Raw genomic sequence first — 20,171 nt, 5'->3', positions numbered from 1 at the left:
AAGTTTCAACTTTGGGTCATGCCTTTTTATTACACTTTTATGGCCTAAATTTTTAAAGTAGTATAATAGGCATATTCTTATTCTATAGTCATATTTTAAGTATATATGACTTCTAATTCAAAAGTGATGCTCAGAGTTTCAGCACTGAGATTTTCCTAGTTCGTATGGATAAAATTTTCTTAACTGAACAATTTCTACATTTAACCAAATACTAAATGTTGTGATATGCCTGGATGCTCCCTTAAAAATGTCATAATGCTGCAATATGCCTTGTGACTTTCCTGTACCCTTGAATTTTCAAGATTCATTGCATTATACATATACCTTTAATATTACTGACTTTAATGCTTTAATGTGGTTTTCAAATATTTTACTAGCATTTGAAATATGCAGCTAAATAAGAAACATTACCAAAGTTTGTGACATTTTATTTTGAAATAGTTACATAATTAAAATATAAGGAAATGATTTTGAATTGTTTCTCCAAAATTGTCTTTTCCCAAGGAGCACTATTATTTTCAACCACAAATGACTTATAAATAATGTAATCCATGGAGCTGGTGAGACTACATTTGACTTTTATCTGCTGTACGGTCGTGAATGGGAAGTAGAGTGTGATGCTATAGCAGATCTCTTTGATAAGTTTTTTGCAAAACATAGAAAAAGCATATGTGAAATAATGTCAGTATCTTCTTGTATGAATTCACTGCAATGTCACCATCAAAAGTGTTGGAAGTAGCTCAAGAACCTAAGGTCATTTTTCTGGTTTCCCAACATTAGTGTCTCCATCCTGTGAACATTTGTTGTAAGTTCACATAAATGAGTGGCACTCAGCCAGTGACTCATCTCCATTCCCCAGACTTCAGGCTGCAACGACAGCTGTTTCCTTCAAAATGGCAATTAACTGATTAATGTAGGTATTCCGTTTCTCTTTCTTTCATAATGCAAACATGATTTTTCTTCTACATAAACAGTATAACACTTTTCTTAATAGTTTATCTCTAACCTGAATTTTCCATGATGGGGCTTAATGAGGATTATGAAGTGTAATCATTATTTTTGTTAAGACACTGTTAAGATAGTTTACACTTCTTTCTTGATGCATGCTCCAATCAAAATATAGCACCAATACTCTTAACTTTTCTTTTTTTTTAGCATTACATTTTGAGATCAAGTTTAAGTAAAACCAAAAACCGACTTTCATTAGAGTAATTTTGTTTCAAAAACAATCCATAAATTCTAAACACAGGATATTAAATCTCTTTACAATAAGAATCTCCTCCCAAACTGACTTCCCATGACTTTGGAGACTATTTAATATTCAATGAATAAAGTTTAATGACACTAACTCTCTGCTGTCATTATGAGAAAACAAAATGAAGAGAACAAATTTAAAACAAGAATAGCAAAATATCCTTTTCTACAAATAGTATAATCTAAAAATCATGAGGCTCTTAATTACATATATCAGAATCATCCACAACTCTGCACACGCGAGGCTCTGTGTGAGGCACTTTAACATAAGAGTTAAAGCAGAAACATGACCTTCCCTTATGTGTTGCCTGTTCTCTGAATCAGGGGTGGACCTGAAGAAGGCACTCAGCTATCCAAGATCCATTAATGGTTTAAGTACCAACCACCTCCACTATACTATGTAAGATGCAAAGGAATTTAGAAGGCCCACATTTACCCGGAAAGAACATGTCTGCTTAAGGTTTCTGCCATAAAAACTAGAGAATAGTACTAAACTATAGACTAGACTATAAATGTTGCAAGAGTTAAGAAAGTTATTGTCTTAGGTAATAAAGGACAATTTGTGTAAGTTGGGAATTGCTGTATTTTTTTTTAAATTTTCATTTTGGAATGTAAAGCTCTTTATAATTCAAGTGTAGTTGACATACAATATTATGTTAGTTTCAGATGTACAACATAGTTATTTGACATTTATATACCTTACAAAGCAATCACCACAAGAAGTCTAGTAATCACCTGTCACCATACAAACTCTGCAATATTGACTATTTCCTGTGCTGTACATTATATCCCTGTGACTTATTTATGTTATAAATTGTACCTCTTAATCCCCTTCACCTTTTTGCCTATTCTCCCACCACCCAGCCCTCTGAACACCATCAGATTTTTTTCTGTATCTATAAGTCTGTTTGTTTTTGTTTGTTCATTTGTTTAATTTTTTTAGATTTTGCTGTATTTTGAAGGAGGCATGAAATTTGGGATTTATAATAGAGACAATACTAAGCAGTATAACAAAAATAGAGTAATGGAAATTGAGATAAATGTTATTTAGAATTATTTCAGGGAACCAATCTAGATGTAAATTTACTGCAGGTTAAATGGTGTCTATCCTCTAGGAACTTATGTTCTAGTAGAAGACTAAGTACAACAAGATCCAAATGTGTTAAGAGGCATGGAATTGGTACGACCAAGAGCATTAATAGTACAAATAAGGGAGCTCTACTGGTAGAGCTGATCGTGTTACAGAACACACAAGGGGGGGGGGGGGGGGGGCCTGGGACGATGTACTATTATTGAAAGAAGGCCCCGGTCCGTTATGTCTGCCGCCCTAGGAAAGACGTCTCTCAATGCCAGAGATTCGTGAAAAGGAAAGAAAATGTTTATTTAATGCTATACTAACTTAAAGTAGTGACCTAATGTCTTTATCAAAAAGAAATTCTAAAGTCTCTAAAAACACCCACAAACACACAGTCCTTCTTCCCTTCCCCCTTTGCCCAGTCCAGAGTACCGTATCTCAGGAAAGGAAATAGAAGTCCATGGCTCAGGCAGTCCTCTGGTTCTTCCCAGTTAGTCCTCCATCTCGATTGCGAGACCTCCCTGGGTTCCCGGCACCCTCGGCTGAGTCACCAGGATCTTTGCTAAAATCAGGTGGTGGTTCCCCCTTCTAAAGCTGTGGGGGTCCCCACTCTGCCAGGCACGTGGTCCCCTCTCTCAGGGCTGCAGGAAGGGAGAGTCCCCACTCTGCCAAAATTGCATGGTTCTCTCCTCCAGGGCTGCCGCGTGGTTCTCCCTCTCTCAGAGCTGCAGGAGTCTCCACTCCGTCAAGTCCGCATGGTTTCTCTCCCAATGGCTGCCGTGTCTGGGTTTAAATTCCCCGTGCCAATCTTCTTCTGCAGCCCCATTTCTGACTCCTCCTACACTTGGGCACACTTGCCCTCAATCTGCTGTCTTCTCCAGCTTTTCTGGTCGCCATCGTGGGTCTGGGCAGGTGTCACCCCATGTCATGGAGCCAATCTTCTCCCAGCTCCCACGCAGAATGACGCTGTAAGTCAGGGGACCTGCCTCCCAAGTCCCATCTTGGGGGGAAGGTCCCTTTCCATCCCCCTGGCCTTGAGCATGGCCATAGCTATTTAGCATATCTAAGTGACCAGCCAAAGGCTATAGGTATGCTAAATGACCATGCCATGGATTAGCTGCAAAGCTGCCCTGCATGTTCTTGCTCTGTGTGCCCCTTCCCCCAACGCATACCTGTGGGGGAAGGGGTGAAGACACCTTAAAATCTCCTGGACACCTTGAGTTCTGGACCCCATTTCAAATGCCTATTTGGGGTCCCCTCTCTTGGCTGCACCCTGTAACAATCAGGGAGTGCTTTATGGAGTATTTATGTGGCACTCGGCTTGGCCTTCAGGGGGACTTTGCTAAGGAGAGGATGTTACAAACAGAAGGGATGACTCAAGGGAGGTGGAGGGGAACCAATATTTATTCCTGTTGTGCATCATTTATAATCTCACATACTTCTCTAGGCAAGTATCATTCTCCCAGTTTATAGACAAAGAGATGCATCTCAATGTTTTGAATCCTCATCATGCCAGTGCAGCTGCTGGTATCTGAACCCAGGGCTGTATGGTGCAACAGCATTAAAATTAAGTAAGGTACAGGAAGCACAAAGAGATACTGTGACTAAGGGAATAAACAACATTTTGGGGATTTAGCAAGATTCTGACAAAGCCATGATGACCTTATGGAAAATAAGAGATAGACAAAGATGATTAGAACTGTGTAGGTTCTTCACATGAAAAGGCAAAAAGGCACGCAGGAGGTTAGGGTCAGACAGGAAAGAGGGCGTCATTTCTTCTTATTTTTTAAATCCTCACCTGAGGATATGTTCACTGATTTTACAGAGAGAAGAAGGGAGAAAAAGAGAGAGAGAGGCAAACATCAATGAGAGAGAAACATTGATCGGTTGCCTCCTGTATGTGCCCCCACTGAGGATCTAACAGAAACCTGGGTATGTATGTGCCCTGACCAGGGATCCAACTCAAGAACTTTCAGCTGGTTTACAAGACCACGTTCCAACTAACCCAGCAACCCAGCTAGGGTAGAGTGTCTTTTTTTTAATGTGCCAATAATTTGGGGGAGGGATGTAGTGGTGGCAGTAAGAGGGCAACAAAAGTGAGAAGGAACCGGAAATAATGCAGGGAGCATGGAAAGCAAATACAAGTTATCCTTTACCAAGCTGGCCACAGTATTTTTTCTTTTTAATTGGTAGACTCTGTAAAACCATAGGAGACATTTATTGGTGATCCAAATAGGTGAGGATCCACATCCAAGATTTGACCAGCTGTTGAGATTAGCTGGACATAAGACAAAATGGAACAGGGAAAGATGTTTGATGGTTTGGCACCTGTATTGAAAAAATTAATGATAAAAAAATGTAACAGTTTCATTTATACAGCTCCGTATGTGCCATCCTCACCCTGCCCCCCAAAGTATTATCTCATCACCTTGGGGATGTTAGAAATATGTTGTTCCGATCCAGGTAATAGATAGCTGAGCTCTATTCCTTCATGAACAAAGCATCATGAGTGTATCCTTTCTAGATGGACCTTAAGCTTGAACAAAATAGAGACAAATGAGGACGTTTCGAGGCCGTGGGGCCCTGGAGAAGCGAGCCTGGAGAAGCGCCGCTGTGAGAGGACCGTCTGGGAGGGCGGCTGCCACAGTTCATCAGGACTCAGAGAAGCACTTCAGGAGCGCCACCGCAGCCGAGATAGTAGAGCATAATCATAATAAAGAATAATAATTAAGTTATCTTTCCAGGCAGGTATTGTGAAAAATTTTATGTCTCCATTAATTTTTCGTGTAAAACCAGGATTAGTGTCACAGCAAGCAGCTGGTGGGAATTGAAGGCGCACAAACGGAAACTCATATTTGCATGGTAGATACAAATATGGAGAAACATTTATCTTCAAGAGAGACCACAACATTTAAAATTATAGTATTGTTCACACAGATCCTCGAAGATGTAAGAGGATTGCCCAGAGGAGGACTTGCTGAGCTGCTGCTCTCCCTTCCACTGCCTTCCAAAGAGCCACTCTTTGCTCACCTGGTGCTGGAGCAGCTGTGCTCTGGGAGAGACAGGCAGGTGCGCAGCCTCAGACGCCAACAGTGACCCACCCGCCTTCTGACGCTGGGGAGAAGGACCCGCAGATATTTCTTTCAAAGGCATGAATCAAGTTTTTCTTATTTTGCTGTTTGGGCTTTTATAAATTAAAAAGAGCCTATGACAAAAGAGCCTATAAGAAATAAAAGTTTTCTTACTACTTTGCTTCGTTCTCTGAAAACTTCCGGCTATCTCATTCCATAATGCCTGAGGGTTATACTGTAGAATTATTTTTCTGAGACACTGGATTTCGGTAGAGGTGGGAACTGCATGTTGGGGTGATGATGAATGAAGGAAAGTTAAGGATCTCGGTAAGTTTCCAATTTTATTTCCCCACCACCCAGGCCATGTAGCTAATTCTGAGAAGATGTAACTGATTTAGTAATTATAATGAACCCTCAAATTAAGTATGAAAATTTCCTGGCTTAAAAGGATATGCTGTAATATTTTCCAAAATTAGGTAAATATTCTTACTTTAACTAACAAAGTATTTATACAGATTTGAGTTTTGAGATTATAGAAAGGTCATGCCCAATTGATACAATAATAGAATCTTTTATGAACAAGTCACATTATATATAATGTAGCATAGCTAATTTTAACAATTGAAACAAATACTGTATGATGTCATCCCCATTTTATGGTTAAAAAACTGTTTCAGGATTACAAAACTAGTTAAGTAGTGAGGTTGGGACTTAAAAATAGGTCTGTTTTTTGCAATGTACCAACCTGTTTTTCAATGATGACTTATGGTAATTGTATTGTATTGTATTCATTTCTATGTGAAAATCTACTTAGTGTTCATAAAATATCCCATTTAAATTCCTACTGAGTTGAGTATGTCTAGTGCCATGCATATTTGGGTAGATAATAGATTTTACAATTTTTTTTCTATGATCTGCCTCATAATTGATATAATAGCAGCCGTGAAAAGATTTAGTGAGGAAATATTTAATTTAAATAGCAGGAGATAAAATGACATTCTAAAGTGACAATTCTAATCAAGCATAAAATGTAAATTTCCAAAGTGCATTAGGTTTCAGTTATTAATCATCATTCAGAAAAATGTCTTTGTTCCACATCCTATGATGATGAAAGTTAGATCAAAAGAACATGGATTCACATTGCTTCGTGTGTAGAAATGGTGTGAGCACAGCACACCATAGCACTATAAACTATTTGGATTTGATCCTTTCAGAAATATTTCCAAAAACAAACAGAGCAATTTTCTGTTACTTTTGGTAGAAAAGGAAATTATTTAAACATATTTCTCCTACAAGAGCAGCATCAAATTATACTTTTTTTTTTTTTTTACTGTGTGTATTTAAATATAATGTAAAAAAAGCAAAGATAGAAATTTAGGAGAAAACTAAGACATTTATAAATTATTTTTTAAAAAGCAGTAAGAGAGAAATATCACTGACCTATTTAGTAAATGATCTCATATATTAGAATAAACCAATAGAGGTAACTGTATAGAATTTAACTCCTTTTTTCCTTCAAATTCTTACTTTTGGTTTCTGGAATAAAAAAGCAAATGATTAGATGCCTCTTATGTTTGTGGGTTTTAAAAAGATATAAAGATTAATAGACATGTTGTTGGTTTTGCTTGAGACATCTTGCATTTATTCGTTTTCAGTGACTTGAAAGGCAATATATTTAGTTCTTTATGATGAATGTTGCCAACTGGGATCTAAAGAAACCGTGTTAGGTGAGAGACAACAGCAGGACTTTGCATTCCTGGAGGTCAGTCATGGAAAGAAAAGCCTTTGAGTTCAGTCAATTAGCCAGGCCTGCTTAGTTTTCTTTGCTAATAGCAAGGCTTATTTTTGTCCAGAAGGGTCAAATGTTAATACTGATTTTGATTCAGCAGTTGTATCCTTTGATATTTTGTAATTTATTATTTTGTAACACCTTTATACAATATACATTGAGATATTTTCTGTTACTTTGACATTCAGTTCATTAAAATCAATCCTTAGAAGTAGTTTACAATTTCATGTAAGTGTCTGCTTATATATAACTATGTACAGTCATAATAATTATTTATTGAGAAATCCAGTTTCATTAAAAGTATATTAACTATATTAACTATTCTGATAGTTTAACTTGTAATATTTCATGGTCTAAAAGGAGCTCCAACCTTTTGACTTTATAATGTTGATTATAAGAAACTGAATTTCGAAAACCAATATATTAGAATAAAAAATAAATTTAAAAACTTGCTTTTCTATTAATTTTAGAACCATATCATTAATAACTTCTTTTTGTTGATTGCTATTAAGTTAAATCCTTAATAAAAGATATTTTTCTTTGTCTCGGCCTCTTTGAAAATGGTTGCAAAATATTCAGTACACAGTATGTCAATCCTCTTTGATGCTTAAGCAACCCTGAATGCCTTTAGGTCAATGTGCTGAAGGTCCTTTAAATGGAGATAAAGATCAGAACTGACACAGGGACCCCAGGGGCCTGTCCTGGAAAATGTTTTGTTTGTTTTGTTTTTTGTAACTAACAAATTCCTGTGAATTCTTTGTTGTCATTTTTCTAAATCCTTAAAAAAACAGGATTTGGAAGACAAAACAGATTCAGGTGTCAAAACATTTGAAGTTTTTGCTATAGGTAGAGTCATATATTCTTTAGAATTTCAGCTGAAATAGATAAAATGTTTCATGACAGACTTTCACTATTGTCTCTTATAGATACGGCTTGTTACTGTTGTTTTTATTGCTGCTATTAAAATGTCTTTGCAGCATGTAGAATATGTGCTAAATTTATTTATAAATGATTTGTACTGCAATGAAAATGACTTGTATATAAATGATTTGTAAAACCTGCACATTTCATTAATTCAATTCAGATTTAAGGGCCATTAGATCTGTTGGCTGGAGTGTGAAAAGTTTAGTCTTTGCTCAAGGCTTATTCCTACTGCTGTCAGTCCACTGACAGACCACAGATGTATGACTCAGGGGTATATAGACAAAATGGACTTGCAAAAAATATCTCAAAGTTCATAATCTACACATTGCAGCAATATTATTAGTATAGACAGTGCTGTAGTTCCATAGTTAACTATTTGTCAAATCAAAATATAACCTTAACTTTTGGCTCTTATTTTTAAGTATTGCATAGGTAAACAGCATATTGAATACTGAAACAGGTATTTTAAGAACAGATTATCTAAATTCAAATCCCAGGCCAACAATTTATCAGGTAATTATCAAAGTATTTATTCTCCAAGCATCAATTTTCTCATCCTTTGTTTAGGACAAAGGTAAGTATCCAACTCAGAGGTTTTAGAGGAAGATTGAAGCAGAGAGTATGTAAAGTTAACAATTGCTAGTGCATATTAATATCTGAATAAATATTAGCACTGATTATCAGAGTTTTCAATGATTTTTAAATGTTTTACAATAGGAAAACTTGTCACCCAGCAAATAATTATGATGTAAGACCACGGGCAGATCTTTGTTGTGACTATGTTGAAAAGCATTTACACCCTTGTTTAATGCGGGGCTACATTTAAAAATGTTTTTTACTGTTTTGCTTTGCAGGAAAACAAGACAAAGTAAAGTAAAATGAATAAACCAAGCAGGTTGCCTCCAACAGCTTCCATGAACTCTTCTGTCTAAAAGCTTGAAAAAGTAAAAATATTCCTGTCTTGTCAACTGGCAAAAAAAAAAATAATAAAGTGTGTCTGTGTGTGTGTAGAGCATGACCAACAACATGGTGTTGGTCCAGTCAAGACAGCATAAAGTATATGAACCAAAGTGGAGTCACTCATGTCAACCAAGATGACTACCTATTATTTATACAAAAATCAATAATCTCAGTCTACTTTCCTCTTTCTCTCTCTTCTCCATCATTTATTTTTAGTTTAATTTTTATAGTCTGTCAGATTATATAACATATCCTGTTTTCTACCCTCCTATGGCCTCACTCTTATTTTAGTCTCAGTTCTACAGTTTAATATATTAAATACTCATCATCAGTTCTTTTGAAGTTTCTCTAGTTATCACTTTGTTTTGATGAAATGCATCCTCTCATATATTTCTCAGAGAATTAACCTTTGTACAGTATTCCTGAGTCTTTTCATGCTAAAAGCTATATAGACTTGGCGCTTGACAGATAATTTAGCTGCACCTAAAATTCTTGATTTATATCTTATTTTCTTGAGGTTTTTTAGGGTAAAGCTAGCATCCAGATCCTGCCAAGTATTTATAATCATTGGCTACTGAATTATTTTAACTATATCTAGATTTGTTTTCAGTTTATAAAACATATAAAGGACAACTTTGTTTATTTTTGGACCTTAGTTTTTTTGAAGGTATTATTTCTTTTTAGAGAGATGGAAAGGGAGAGAGAAAGAGAGGGAGAGACACATCAATGTGTGGTTGCCTCTCGTGTGTGCCCCCCACATGAGACCTGAAACCATGCTTTCACACTTTATAACCTTTCTTTCTTTTTAATTACACATTATTGATGAAAACATTTCATTAATGGATTTCTTTTGGGGGGAAATAACCTGAATATTGTTAATTTTATTAAAATAATAGTTCGTGAGTACTAATGTGCTTTCTTTTGTTTTTTTTTTACTTTTTTTTATTGTTCAAGTACAGTTGTCTCCATTCCCCCCCACTCCCCCTACAAGCTATCCCCACCTCTCACCCTTGATCCTACCCCCCTTTGGTGTTGTCCATGTGTCCTTTATACATGTTTGTGAAAAATCCTCCCTCTTTCCCCTCTTTTATCCCCTCCCACTTCCCCTCTGTTTACTGTCAGTTTGTTCTTAATTTCAATGTCTCTGGTTATATTTTGCTTGCTTGTTTGTTTTGTTGATTAGGTTCCACTTATAGGTGAGATCATATGGTATTTGTCTTTTACTGTCTGGCTTATTTCACTTAGCGTAATGCTCTCCAGTTCCATTCCTGCTCTTGCAAAGGTAGGAGCTTCTTCTTTCTTTCTGCTGCATAAAATTCCATTGTGTAAATCTACCATAGTTTTTTGATCCATTCATTTACTGACGGGCACTCAGGTTGCTTCCAGCACTTGGCTATTATGAAATGTGCTGATATGAACATTGGGGTGCATAGGTTCTTCTGAATTGGTATTTCAGTGTTCTTAGGATATAATTCCAGCAGTGGAATTGTCAGTTGAAAGGCAGTTCCATTTTTAGTTTTCTGAGAAAATTCCATACTGTTTTGCATGGTGACTGCACCAGTCTGCATACCCACCAACAGTGCACTAGGGCTCTCTTTTCTCCACATCTTCTCTAACACTTGTTTGTTGATTTGTTGATGATGGCCATTCTCACCAGTGTGAAGTGGTATCTCATTGTAGCTTTAATTTGCATCTCTCTGATGGCTAGTGATGCTGAGCATCTTTTCATATGTCTCTGTGTCTTTTATATGTCCTTGTTGGAGAAGTGTCTGTTCAAGTCCTTTGCCCAATTTTTTAATTGGGTTGGAGTCATGTGAGTTCTTTATATATTTTGGAGATTAAACCCTTATCTGAGGTGTCATTGGAAAATATGTTTTTCCATATGGTTTGTTCTCTTTTCATTTTAATGCTGTTTTCTCTTGCCATGCGGAAGCTTTTTATTTTGATGAGGTCCCATTTGTTTATTCTTTCCTTTATGTCCCTTGCTCTAGGGGACATATTGGTGAAAATATTGCTGCATGGGATAGCTGAGATTTTCCCACCTATGTTCTCCTCTAGGACTTTTATTGAGTCATGACTTATATTTAAGTCTTTATCCACCTTGAATTTATTTTTGTGTATGGTGGAAGTTGGTGATCGAGTTTCCTTTTGTTTGCACATAGTTGTCCAGATCTCCCAACAGCATTTGTGGAAGAGGCTATTTTTACTCCATTTTATGCTTCTGCCCCTTGTTGAATATTAATTGACCATAGATACTTGGGTTTATATCTAGGTTCTCTATTTTGTTCCATTGGTCTGTGTGCCTGTTCTTATGCTAGTACCAGGCTGTTTTGATAATGGTGGCCTTGTAATATAGTTTGGCATTGTGATCCCTCTTACTTTGTTCTTCTTTGTCAAAATTGCTGTGGCTATTCGGGGTTGTTTATGATTCCATGTAAATTTTTGAAATGCTTGTTCTATATCTGTGAAATATGCCATTGGTAGTTTAAGAGGGATTGCATTGAATGTATAAATCGTTTTGGGTAGTATGGCCATTTTGATTATGTTAATTCTTCTAATCCATGAACGTGGTACCGTCTTCTATATGTTTGTGTTTTCCTTAATTTCTTTTTCAGTGTTGTGTAGTTTTCTGAATACAGGTCTTTTACCTCCTTGGTTAGGTTTATCTCTAGGTACTTTATTTTTCTTGCGGCTATATCAAATGGGATTTTTTTTCTTCATTTCTGTTTCTGATATTTCATTGTTGGTGTACACAAATGCCTTTGATTTCTGAATATTGACTTTGTATCCCGCTGTTTTGCCAAATTCACTTATTAGGTTGGGCAGTTTTTTGGTGGGGTCTATAGGGTTTTTTATGTATACTATCATGTCATCTACAAACAATGACAGTTTTGTTTCCTCCTTTCCAATTTGGATGCCTTTTATTTCTTTTTCTTGTCTGATTGCTGTGGCTAGGTCTTTCAATACTATGTTGAATAGAAGTAGTGAAAGCAGACATCTTTGCTTTGTTTCTGATCTTAGTGGGAAAGCTTTTAGTTTATGCCCATTGAATATGATATTAGCTATAGGTCTCTCGTATATGGCCTAATTATGTTGAGGAATGCTCCCTCTATTCCCATTTTGCTGAGTGTTTTTATCATAAATGGGTGCTGTACTTTATCAAATGCTTTTTCCACATCTATTGATATGATCATATGATTTTTGTCTTTCCTTTTGTTTATATGATGTACTATGTTTATTGATTTTTTTAATGTTATACCGTCCTTGCATCCCTGGTATGAATCCCAGTTAATCATGGTATATGATCTTTTTAATGTATTGCTGGGTGCTGTTTGCCAGTATTTTCTTGAGGATTTCATGTCTATGTTCACCAGTGGTATTCACCTGTAGTTTGTAGCTGCTTTTAATTGCTTGGCATATTTAAGGTTACTCTCAGTTGGGACAGATAGTTAAGCAGGGATTAGGAATATTTAGCTAAATAGTTAAGCAGGGATTAATCCTGCTTAACTATTTAGCTAGTTAAGCAGGGATTAGTCAGAGAGAGTTTGATGGTTCAATTCTAGGTAATTTTATTTTTAAAGTCTTGTATGTGTTTTTAAGAATTATAGAATTTTAATGTCAAAAGCAACTCAAGATAATGCATCCAATCTCTTTATTTAATGAGGAAAATATATCTAAAAAAGTGAAATACATCCTTTAAGAAAAATACAATGTGACCACATTCATGCTGGCTACAGCACAGACTCTGGAGACAGTCAGTGCCTAAGATTATGTCCCTTCTGTTCCTAAACTTGGGAAAGTCATTGAATTTTCCTATACCTCAATTTATTGATCTATAAAATAAGTATAATAACAATAACAACCTCAGAAGTCAGTGTGAGGAATCAATGCAGTGTACTTGGTAAAGTGCTTACCTTGTCTGTAATAAGCATTCTGTCAAAGTTATCTCTTTTTCTTCTTCTTCTTATTATTATGATTGTAGTTATTGGTGTTATTTTGAGGAAATTCAAGTTAGGAACCAGAAGACAAGGGCTGACAGCCGTACATTCCTTTGTGCTCTGACACTTTCATTCTAAACCTTGAATGGGCTAGCTAAATGATAAGAATTGTTATGCTTAGGATTGTTTTTGCTTTTAATTGTATGTCTCCAAGGTCAGTATTTGAAGTACATGAGAGAATTAAATATCTAAAAGTTATGCTTGTAATGTTAAATATTTAAAAAGAATTCCATTGTTTATAAACAATGTTTCAAAGGATATGTAGGGTTTATGTTTTTGTGACTTTAATATAAAATGGTTAATATAACATTTCAAAGTATAACTAAAAAAAGAAAGCTGTAAATTTACCAGGAAAAGTATGATACTACTTTTATTACATTGAGGTAGGAAAGGGCTTTTAGGAAAGGGATTATGAAGACTCATGTATTTAAGTTCATTAAAATACAAAACCAGTTCTACATAAAAACATTGTGTTCTACATAAAAACATTGTCTAGTTGTCAAAAAAGACAACTTAGATCGGGAAAAGGGATTTGTCTTATATAACTATCAGAGGATTCTCATCCAAACAACATATTTAAATATTTCACCAGTCAGAAATAAAAAGTCAAAAGACCCAGTAGAAAAATGTTCTAAAGGTAAAAATAAAACTTTCATTGTTAAAAAAAACAAATGGCCAAAAACATTAAAAATGTACACCGTGAGGCCCTGGCTGGTGTGCTCAGTGCGTTGATCTCTAGCCTGCCAACCAAAAGGTCGCCGGTTCAATTCCTGGTCAGGGCACATGCTTGGGTTGCAGGCCACATACTAGGTAGGGGTGTATAAGAAGCAACCTATCAATGTTTCTCTCACACATTGATGTTTTTCTCCTTCTCCTTCTCCCTCCCTTCCTCTCTCTCTAAAAAAAATATAAATAAATAAATAAATAAATAAAATCTTAAAAAATATATACCTTCAATAGAAATTTTAAAATGCAAATTAAAATGAGATAAGAAGTTGTGTGGTAGGAGAAGATACAGGAGAGATAAGTGGTGATAGAAGGAAACTTGACTTGGGATGGTAAACATAATACAATATACAGATGATATATTATAGAACTGAACTATATATAATTTTACTAACCAAAAATAATTTTATTAACCTGAAACATATAATTTTATTAGCCAATGTCACCCCAATACATTTAATTTAAAAATGGTATTTTTTTTTCTAATCAAATCTGGTATGGGTAGAGCTGTTAAAGAAGCAGAATTTTCAGACCCAGCTGACAGAATCTGAGTTGATGGAGATATTGGAAAGGACAATTTAGCAATATTCATTAGAATTAAAAATGTGTGGCCTATGCCCCACTTCTCCATATCAACTGAAGAACAATACATGCCACAGTGACAAGAATGAAAAATTAATTATGTGATATTTTTCAATACTGAACAATTATAAACAGCCTAAAAGTCCTTCAGTGGGGTAATGCATATTCCTTCTCTGTAATTTAAGCATGAATAAAAAGTAAAGCATTAGATAAATGGATAGAGCCCTAAGACATATCCTGAAACAAACATAGAAAAATTTATATTGAATATAATAGATATGCTTCAGAACAAACAGTCCTAAAATTGTTATGGAACCGCGAAAGACCCCAAATAGCCAAAACAATCTTGAGAAAGAACAAATCCAGAGCCATCAAACTCACTGATTTCAAACTCTCTTACAAATCTGTAGTAATGGAAACAGTATGACATTAGCATGAAAGAACACATAGATCAGTGAAACAGAGCAGAGAATCCAGAATTAAACACATGTATATATGGTCAATTAATTTACAACAAAGAAGCCAAGAACATACAAGAGGGAATGGGTAATCTTTCCAATTAATGGTGTTGAGAAACCTGGGCAGCCATATACAAGAGAATAAAACTGGACCACTATCTTATACCATACACAAAAATTAACTCAAGATGGATTAAAGACTTGAATATAAGACCTGAAATAATAAAACTCGAAGAAAACAGACACTAAACTTCTTGACATAGATCTTGGCTATGACTTTTTAAATCTGATACCCAAGGTGAAAGCAACGTAAGCAAAAATGAACAAGGCAGACTACATCAGGCTTATAAGCTTCTGCATTGCAAAATAAAGCAACAAAAATAAAAAGGCAACCTACTGAATGGGAAAAACCTGTATCTGTATTTGAAAATCCTGTATCTCATAAGGGGTTAATATTCAAAATATTTTAAGGCCCATACAACCCATACAACTCAGTAGCAAAACTACAATTTGATTAAAGATGGGCAGAAATCTGAATAGATTTCTGAATCTATATCTGAATAGATACTTTTCCCACAGAAGACATACAGATGACCAACACATATATGAAAAGTTGCTGAACATCATTGATCATCTGGGAAATGCAAATAAAAACCATGAGATAGCACCTCGCCCCTGTTAGAATAGGTGTTATTAAAAAGAGGAGAAATAAGTGTTGGTAAGAATGTGGAAAAAAGGAAACCCTTGTGCACATTTGATGTAAATGCAAATTGGTGCAGCCACTATAGGAAACAGTATAGAAGTTCCTCAAAAAATTAAAAATAAAACTACTATATGATCTGGCAATTTTACTTCTGGGCACTTATCTGAAATAAAAAAAAATACAATACTAACTGGAAAAGATATATATATATATATATATATATATATATATATATATCTTATATATATATATATATATATATACACACTCCAATGTTCACTGCCTCACAATTTACAATAGCCAGGACATGGAAATAACCTAAGTACCCACCAGTGGATGAATGGATAAAGAAATTGATGTATACATATGGATGATATTATTCATCTATAAAAGAAATGAAATTTTGCTATTTACATGAGTGTACCTTGAGAGCATTATTTTAAGTAAAATAAGTGAGCTAGAAAAACAAATACCATATGCTCTCTCTCATATATAAAATTGAAAACAAAACAAAACAAAGCAAAAGAAAGAAAAAGCTTATAGATACAGAGAACAGGTTTGTGGCTACCAGAGATAGGGTCTTATGGGTGGGAAAAAAATGGGTTAAGGGGATAAAAAGGTTAAAAATAAATTAAATAAAAATATGTAAATGAAGTTTTAAAATATTTCACAAATTTAAAAACCCAAATGATTTTACCCTTGTTTTTACCCAAGTTGAGAACAAATTATTATATAGACAGGAACAAAAATGTTTGATGGTTTAGGTTCACAACCAAATGGCCTCCTGAGGTCTTACTCCCCACCTTCTACCACTTTTACCTCTCCTGCAGGTCCCTCTCCACACCAGTGTAAGCCTTGGGTCACTTCATAAACAGGGGAGTTGGTTCTGCATGACATCATATTGGTCAGAGCTATAGAGGAGAGTGAAGGGACTGATGTCTCAATTTCATAACTTTTCAATAGATTGGCTCCATTTCACTTAGGTAGTATAGTTCTCTCTTGCATCCTTAGGAGAAGTGAGGATGGAAGGAGTGCAGTAGGAGTACAAGACCGAAATTGCCCTTGTAATTGCTGCTTTTATTGTTACTAGTATGGGGTTCTATGAGTATGATGTGTTTCCCCTAACAATATTGCTGACAAGCAAAATTTTAATGCTCAAAAAAAAAAAAAAGGAAATGTATTCTTGTATCTCAAGTGAACAAAACCAACAATTAAACAGAAATCTATACTGGATGTTAGGCTTTTCTCCAAGCAACAGTTACTTATAAGTAATGTTTTAATGCTTCCAAAATGGAAAATATATTCATATTGCATTCGGTAATAAAATTTAAGATAGAAGACAAAATGGGAGGCTAAATAGCTATACAATGAATTTTCTTTAAAAAGACAAAAAATAATTTCTATATAATTTAACAGAATTTCAATAAGTTCATCAGAAGTTCAATAAGTTCAAGAATTTCATCAACATTAATATACATTGAAGGTATTGAAATAATGCCTTCATTTGTGAAATAATAAAAATAATGATTAAAATTTTGTGAGATAATAAAAATAATAATTATTAAAATGTATAAACACTTGTGTGCCAGGTACTCCATTATGTACTTTACATGTTTTGTTTTTCAATTTAATTCTTTTATTACCACTATGGGGTCAACACTCCTTTACCTTAACTCCAATCAGTTAAGACAACTATGGCTGACTGAGAATGGATAAAGGTCCCAGAAGATTTGAGCCCATTTTAACTACATATTTATCTACTTCGTTCTGCATGCATATTCTTTCCTGGTGTCCAGGCTATCACTGAATAAGCTGAATATATGCATTTTAAATAAAAATAAATTCAGTTATTTTCTTGGCATATACATTTGCAGTGATTCACAAACTTAAATATCTACTGCGAGAAAAGAGTCCTTTATACTTATAAACTATAATTACAGCATTCGATATTTTTAGAGGAAAAATGTATCTGTTTATGGTAGGTATTTAATAGTCACCTACAGATTTGCTCTAATTGTCAGCTTCTCCAAAATTACTATTGTTTTCTAAATTTCTTAACAAGTAATTATAAATAGATGTTTTGGTATGAAAAACAAGAGAGATATTCAGTGTTTCCCGTGTTTCACAAACACTGTATAATTTCCAGTCATCGCAGTTTCCCCTTGTTGATGGGAAACAGTGTTAGGCCATACTGTGCTTAAGTCTGTGCCGGAAGCCTCCACACATTCTTTTGCTTCTGGATTAACTCAGATCTTTCACTGTAATGTTGGAAATCTACACAAAAGATTAACATTTAAATATATGAACATATCTTTGTTTTTATTTGCAGCAAAGGATTGTTTTATTATAAATGCCGTTTAGCACTGTATAAGCTTCAGAGGACATATCAAATACTGGTATAAGCAAAACGTGATTTCATGAGGGTGTATATCACTAGATCGCAATGATGGCAGCTTGGTCAGATTCATGGGTGAATGAAGATATGTCAAGGTATGAGCTGATTCTCAGAAGGTACAGATTACTTTATACTTCTGATTGTACATGTGTTTGGTTTGGCTTGTGAATGTTACGTAATCTGTTTTTCCAGAAAAGAACTGAGGTCATTTGAAAGAAAAGTATTTGGGGACTTCCAGTAGATTCTCAAGTCAACAGAAATCTACCCAAATGCTGAAGCATTGACCCCTCCCTAATGTTAGTTTGTGAAAATGTGAATATTGTCCTCAATGTCAGCATGCTAATGCGTGTGCAAAGGTGAGAGCTTGTATTTGTGTCAAAATGTAGATTTGGTGCTTATGAAATATGGAAGCTACCGTCTTGATTACTCACCTTAAATTCCTTTTTTTCTCTTTAATTAAAATAATATATTTTGCAGTACACATAAAGGAAGATGCTTTTTTATCTGCCAGAAAGACTGAAGTTATGATCAGACCCAGATATAGAAACTATGAAATACTTCATGCCTCTTCTCCCTAAACTTCATTCCCCAGATATCCAGATCCAATCATTCTGTAGCTTTTTTACAGCTCCTAAACTTTGGGGATTAGATTGCCTCACTTGGGACCCAAAGCTCAAGTGCTTCCTATATTAACACTAAGGAACAAAGTTATCACACAAAAGAAAGGCAATTTAAGATGCTGATTAAAACAGATATTTAGAAATCTATTTTAGGAGCTTGTCCTGTAGAGAAGTCAGAGAGAAAACAATTCACACATAATATCAGTACCGTCCCCCCTCATTTTGTTCTTTAAAATTTTCATTTCATTTAAAGAAAACAAAAAAATTAGAACAAAAAACACAGGTATATGAAAAATCACACTCAGAAATTGCTTCCTCATGCCACAGTGGTGTGAAGCTAAAAAGTTAAGAGCAATCAGTGCACTAATCACAAAACCAGAGGATTATTGGCAACCCTTGAGAGGTTTGTTGTTCTTCTAACTAGTAGCAAAAGTTTTGATCATGTGTCAGCTAATGTGAAAACAGGTATGTTCACAGATTTGTCAAATAAATTTCTCACTTTAATTCAGGGCTGAAGAAAATGCCTGTTTCTTCCAAGGGAAAAGATGGGTAGTGGATTGAGTCCTGGACCCGGGGCCACGGAGTATGTGGGTTTTCCCTCCAATTCTACCACCTGCCTTCTTTGTGACTCACTGTCTTCGATCTTCTATTTTTTAATGCCTACCACACTTGCCTCAAAAGAGCCTTGTGGGAAAGATCCAATGAAAAGATACTAATCACCTAATAAAATAAAGAGTACTGTACAAGTAGGTATCATTATTGAGATCAGAATTTCCTTGTGATTACTAATGAACACAGAAGGAGATCTAGTTTTGAAAAGTGAAGATGCAAAGACAGTGCCAGAAACCAAGCTGCAATGTATTATTGGGGAAAGACTGTGTCACAGGACATTTAAAAAGAGGAAGTTTATGTATTAAAAAGAAAATGTACATTCAACTAGAATGGCTAAGAGAGATGGTTTTTAGAAAATTCCAGGAAAACAGAAGAAACATTAAAAGCATACCAACTCTACTTTAAGTCATTTTAAAAAGCTGGATAACTTGAGAATGAATGAATTCACAAACATGGTAAAGCAAAGCTGTTGTTTTTACTGGTCTTAATTTTTTCTGTAGTATTAATCAGATGCTTTAAACACTCAGAAGGTGAGCAGAGAGAGTGGGAGAGGGAGAGAGACATTGAAAGGTTCAGCCTCTTATGTGGAGTACATTGGCTTCAGCACCTTTTTGTGTTTAGTAAATATTCCGTGCAAATATCTGGGTTGCAGGATGCATTAATGGAGTTCTTGGGAAATGTGCAGTATAGTGATTTTTCTGATACAAGCCCTTACTTTTTATATGAGAAGGATGACTGAGATAACTAAGCTTCAATCATTCAATTTAATCTTGTTCTGCTTGGACTAGAATGCAGATTTCCTGATTCCTGATCTTTTTTCTGCCTTTTGTCATTTTCCATATTTATAAGGTATGATCATTTAATTATTGGACAGTTTTTAAAAATAATTTTTAGATACCATCTAGCCACCACCATTCAAAATTATATTATAGCACATATTTCCTCTATATGGACATGAATCAGAATTAATTATATCTTGATAATTTTGTAATATTCCTTGAGAT

The sequence above is a fragment of the Phyllostomus discolor genome, chromosome 5 (assembly GCF_004126475.2).
Source record: "Phyllostomus discolor isolate MPI-MPIP mPhyDis1 chromosome 5, mPhyDis1.pri.v3, whole genome shotgun sequence".
Classification (NCBI taxonomy): domain Eukaryota; kingdom Metazoa; phylum Chordata; class Mammalia; order Chiroptera; family Phyllostomidae; genus Phyllostomus; species Phyllostomus discolor.
The sequence above is the reverse complement of the archived record's forward strand: the minus strand, read 5'-3'. Positions refer to the sequence as shown.